General features: G+C 35.9%; 1 non-coding gene across 1 annotated transcript; it reads right to left on the reverse strand.

Annotated features, from left to right (window-relative positions):
• Positions 1–5,927: 5,927 nt before the first annotated feature.
• On the reverse strand, positions 5,928–6,000 carry trnar-ucg (transfer RNA arginine (anticodon UCG)). Its single transcript has one exon. It is a non-coding gene; the product is annotated as a tRNA-Arg (tRNA).

Genomic DNA, 6,000 nt, shown 5'->3' on the forward strand with positions numbered 1-6,000 from the left:
GAGGGGAAGATGGATGCAGCCAAATACAGGACCATTCTGGATGAAAACCTGTTGGAGTCTGCAAAAGACCTGAAACTGGGACGGAGATTTATCTTCCAACAAGACAATGATCCCAAACATACAGCAAAATCTACAAAGGAATGGTTCACAAATAAACGTATCCAGGTGTTTGAATGGCCAAGTCAAAGTCCAGACCTGAATCCAATCGAGAATCTGTGGAAAGAGCTGAAAACTGCTGTTCACAAACGCTCTCCATCCAACCTCACTGAGCTCGAGCTGTTTTCAAAGGAAGAATGGGCAAGAATTTCAGTCTTTCGATGTGCAAAACTGATAGAGACATACCCCAAGCGACTTGCAGCTGTAATCGCAGCAAAAGGTGGCTCTACAAAGTATTAACGCAAGGGGGCCGAATAATTTTGCACGCCCCACTTTTCATTTTTTTATTAGTTAAAAAAGTTTCAAAAATCCAATAGATTTCGTTCCACTTCACAATTGTGTCCCACTTGTTGGTGATTCTTCACATAAAATAAAAAATTTATATCTTTATGTTTGAAGCCTGAAATGTGGCAAAAGGTTGAAAAGTTCAAGGGGGCCGAATACTTTCGCAAGGCACTGTATATATATATGCTCAGTGATTTATTGGTACATGCCCAGGACAATAATCAGAATTAGTATTTATTTCCATACGGGCTACAGGTAGTGTTGTGAAATACTTCAACACACTGGATCGCAGATTTAGACCCCGCATTTCAGATGCCTAGCTGTATCGCTGATGTGTTGCACCTCAGAATCACTTTTAAACCTTACCTCTGGTATCTTTAATCCCTATTGCTCAACGCATGGTGAAAGTATTGCATAAATGTGTCTGAAAATGAGCAATGGGCACCTGAGAGACTCATTTGCCTGTTTCACAAATGATCATATTTGACTAGAGATTCTGTTTGGGATTCAGTTGTGCATTCTGACAGCAATCTCTTTCAAAAAATGATTTTACCTTATCGCAGCTTTGCCCTTCTTGCCTCTTTGGACAATATCTCCATCTTGTGGTCGTTGTTGGTAATGTCTAGACAATATCTCCATCTTGTGGTCATTGTTGGTAATGTTTTCTTATGCCCTTTTTTATTTCAATTCTCTATTAGTTGATTCTAGAATCTCTACAATAGAGTTGAAAACATCAGTTTTATAGCAGACAATATGACATTATTTATAGTCCAATTAGAAATTTATTACCCTGTTATTAACATAATAACAAATTAAAATTGATTAAAACTAAGTTTGGAACACCAGGGAACATAAAATGATTTTTAGGAAAACCATGAGGTTCTCTGTGTCCGATGCCTGCAAGGGGAGAAAGCTAGAATCCTTTGATTTTTCAAAATTTGAAAATAAACATTATATAACAACAGCTTTCATTCCTAGGAGTGAAAAACAACCATTTTTGAAGACATATTAGTTTCTAAAACACTACAATAAAGTTAAAAACATCCATTTTATATTACATTATTTTTTGTGAAATAATTAAATTGGCTTATTTCTCTCGCATTAAATTGGCTACAAATGCAAGAATTCAACCAGATATTCTTGTAAAATGTATACTGTTGCATTGCAGTTAGTTAATGAAGTTAGTCCATAGTCAGCAATCTAAACTTTATTGTTAAGCTTTAATAATTGATGTTGTACCAGTAACCTTTAGAAATACTATAGTACTTCACAAATGCTTTGTGTGTTTGGAAATCTTTTGAGTAAAAGCCTTATAAAAATAGGTTTAGTTTTTACAGGACATCACAAAGAAATAGGATGGTATAATTCTTATAATTGCTTAGTGATTGTATTTGGAAGATTATGCACTAAACAGACTTCAGGGATGCCAGTGGATCATTGTGCTATTTGGAATTATTCCAAAAATCAAGTGACCTCTTTGCTGTAGTATTTTTAGTATTATTTATTTAGTATTAATAAAGAATAGATTTATTAAAGTCATGCGATGTGCAAGCGGGATATGTAAAATAATTGAAAATAAAGTTTTTTATTATTGTTATAGAGAAACATGATCAGATTTTCCCTGGTTCAGAAAAAAGACGATTAAAATCTGTAATCTTTCCACTTGTATGTCATCAGACATTAACGAGTACAACCCCCCTCTCTGCCGGAGTGCTGGCTGTGACGAATTAAACCAATTTCACAGGTATTTTCAAAGTAGGAAGTACAGTGTTAACTAGTAGATGGCCTCCTCAATGAAATCGCTTCAACATGCTAATGAGTTGGTGTAACAGTCCGGGCGTGGCAAGCTTCCAATGTCAACTCGACTCGATTGGAAGACAATGAACGTATTTTAGCCCTAAATGAATTAATAGCAAACATGGTTTACATAAAAGACATTTTTCCAAGAAAGTTTATAATAATACGATCTATAGTTGAAATCTGAGCCTAAATATAAAGAAAAAAACATTTTCAGAGAGCAATCACGCTGTGTTTATGTAGAAAAAGCGATTAGGTTTATGAGCAATCTAATTACCTATTCGCTTAAAACGCTATATAAAATAAAGTTTATTTAAAGATGAATGATAAGTGTCGCAGTTTAAATAATTTTCGTAGTAGGGCTTGGACAGATTCCAAGTGCATTTTTGCAATTTACGTTGCATTGTCCAATGTGATGTTGTAATACAGTTTAGAATACAGTAAGTCTAAACTGTATCAGCTTTATTTATGGGTTGCAATTTAGAAAAAGTCAAAAACCGCACTCAAAATGCAATTTAGAGCTTTCTGGCAAGAGGAGACACCCAAATTATAATGTAACATGCCACTGTTTGTGCATGAACAAAGTTATACTGCAATTTTCCTTAGATACGCGATTAAAAAAAAAATTTTTGGAATCCCCGGCCAAACACATTCCATAAGAATCAGCGCTTTTATACAGTATATCGCCTTTAAACACATATATTTAAACACGCGTTTACGATTTAAATCAAAACGCGATTCAAATCAATATAAATGTTTATTTTGTAACGCATAGGTGACTATTCATTGTTATTAAAAAGACGTAAATTCGATCATGTTGTGATATTTAGAAATATAAATTTGTTTTGATGCGAGTGAGGTTTTATTTAATCTCTGACCAAGGGAAATGTTTCATTTTTTCAAAGAAATGTTTGTTAAAAATTAAAGTCATAGTTCCATGAGATTCAACCACAGACCATGTGACATAGGAGTCAGGAACCTAACCCACAGCACCACCAGCGCAGACACATGCTGAGGGCTGAAAAAGCACTACAGAAACATTATCGACTATAAAATAATGTAATTAGGCACAGAAGCAGTTTACAGCACAGTACAATAATAAATGCTGACCATGACTTTAGAAGCATAAATTACCTTACACTCAATTTAAACACAAGCTGTCTTTAGCCCTCTAAGCTGGTTCATACAGAAATGTAGAGAACCAGGCTCAGAACACACAGCTTCATTAGCGAATACATATGCAGAACAACTAGAGAAGATGTTTTACAGAGGATGGATTTTTAGAAACATCCCATCAGTGACATCACTGAAGTCAACTCCTAGGTAACTGTCGTGTGGATAGTTTCACAAGAATCAGACAAAGGTTTAAGCATCGCTTATTTTAGATAAAACTGCAAAAAAACAACAACAACCCATAATGTACTTCTTTGCGGCTCTGTTTGCCCAAATCATATATTCACAACGTGAAATTAGAAAATAATATTACATAACCAAAAACCGCAATATGGAAACAGAACCTGTGTAATTGTTGACAGATGATGTACTCGTAACATTTTTACAAGACGAACTACAACATTTAAAAAATGACTTGTATGTACTTGATATCTCTAATCAATCCACTGCACTGCATTAAAACAAAACGAAAACTAAAACGCCCTGGGCATACCGTTTCGCGCTTCTTATCAGTTGCTCAAAAGCAATTTGACCGTATGAAATGCATAATATAAACCTAGAAACATATACGTGAGGAGTATTTACGTAGTATCGGTGTCAAGACATACCTCTCAAATACTGTAAATCAAGTTAAAAATATCTCAAGACCGATTCTGGTCATAATGAAACCATGTTTCGTGTATGTTTTCTTTAAAGTACCGAGACCAGCCATATACTGTATGTTTATGTTCCAAAATTAATATCGTTTATGGCCTTCACACGTGTTGCAGTATGCTCCTATTCTTTTTATGCTCAGGCACTAAGATTTCCCTTCAGTGGTAAAATTCCATATAAATATTCAATACTTAAACGGGCACAGTTAAGACATTAAATATACATATACATATACATATACAAACTGTATACAGTACAGTTTGCATACGGTAATATGTTTATGTTCCTAAATCAACCTCTTTTATGAGCATGTGAAAGGCATGGTGAATCGATTCTCAAAAATTACTGTACTTTGCATGATTGGAAAAAAATGCGTGATTGCGAAATGCTGTGGTGTTACTTTTACAAAGACGGTCAATGAAAAAAATAATGTGGACCAGGGCAATACTTTGAGTTTACAGCTTGTCCAAGTTCATTTATTATAAATACTATTAGTAATATCTTCATTAAAGACTTTGATGGCTACAGCTCAAACATGAGAAGTTGAGCTTTATTAGCTCCACCTTGCGGAAATTCCGGATACTATTATTTTGCTAGCGGTATTTACCGGTAACTAGCGGTATTTACCGGTAACTTGTGGTAGACTGCGTACAGCGTACGCCCGCGCATTTTGAATGGCTGCATCTGTAGCAATCATATTGTAGCAGACACTCAATTGCCTGTTTCACAAATGATCATATTTTACTAGAGATTCTGTTTGGGATACGGATGTGCATTCTGACAGCAATCTCTTACAAAAAATGATTTTACCTTATCGCGGCTTTGCCCTCTTGCCTCTTTGGACAATATCTCCATCTTGTGGTCGTTGTTGGTAATGTCTAGACAATATCTCCATCTTGTGGTCGTTGTTGGTAATGTCTAGACAATATCTCCATCTTGTGGTCGTTGTTGGTAATGTCTTCTTATAGATAGATACTTTATTGATCCCGTGAGGGAAATTGCAGTGCAACAGCAGCTTAACACACACAATACAGCCACAGTGTAACAATTATATAATAATAGTACAATACTGTATATATACTGTATATATATATATGAAACAGAAATAGAAACAGAAACAGGAATCGCTTACTACCTGGAGAATCTCTGTAGGAATATCTAGCATTTATCAATGGAAATAAAAGCTGCTTTAATACAGTGCATGTTCAAACTCAAACCCTCAGCTGCTGCTCTTGTTTGTTTTGGGACAAATTGCAACTGAGCATCGCATGAGCCGTTACGTACCCTTATCTGTTAGGGAATTTCAAGGGAGGAGTTAGGTCAGAATGGGTAGGCTGCAAAACAACAAGTAAAGATTTATTCCAAGATGAAACGTTGTGGCGGTTTTCTTATCTTTTCAGCATGGACTAAACTTTTACGTGTTCCTTATATGCTATATATGTATATATTAGCACCAATGTCGTTCTTAAAAACTAACATGAAATTGTCAGGGACATTCAGCTATATACAAAGACGAGACAGACAAAGTAATAATTTTATATTAACGTGGCCTACATATTGACGCAATGATCGAACTAAGTGACGTGTTCTGATTCAGATCCCCTGCAGTTCATGCCAATTAGAACAATAGCAATGCTGAGTCCTCCCCACCCTACTGAGCACAAATTCAGCTGCTCTCCAGTTCTGTTCTGCATGTTTTATCATTGCAATTGAGCTCGGAGCTGGAGATGATCTCCATACAGTTCTGTGTTAACTAGCCCGCACTTGCGTGCTAATTTACTTGTTGTGGCAGATGCTTTTCTATAGTTCATATACATGACGGCAACCTGTTACCGAGGAACCTGAGAGGTTTAAAAGCCTCACGAACCAGGCAGGACTCGAACCTACAATCTTCTGATCCGAAGTCAGACGCGTAATCCATTACGCCACTGGCGC

Source organism: Lepisosteus platostomus, chromosome 22, assembly GCF_059453375.1.
Source record: "Lepisosteus platostomus isolate fLepPlt1 chromosome 22, fLepPlt1.hap1, whole genome shotgun sequence".
NCBI lineage: Eukaryota > Metazoa > Chordata > Actinopteri > Semionotiformes > Lepisosteidae > Lepisosteus > Lepisosteus platostomus.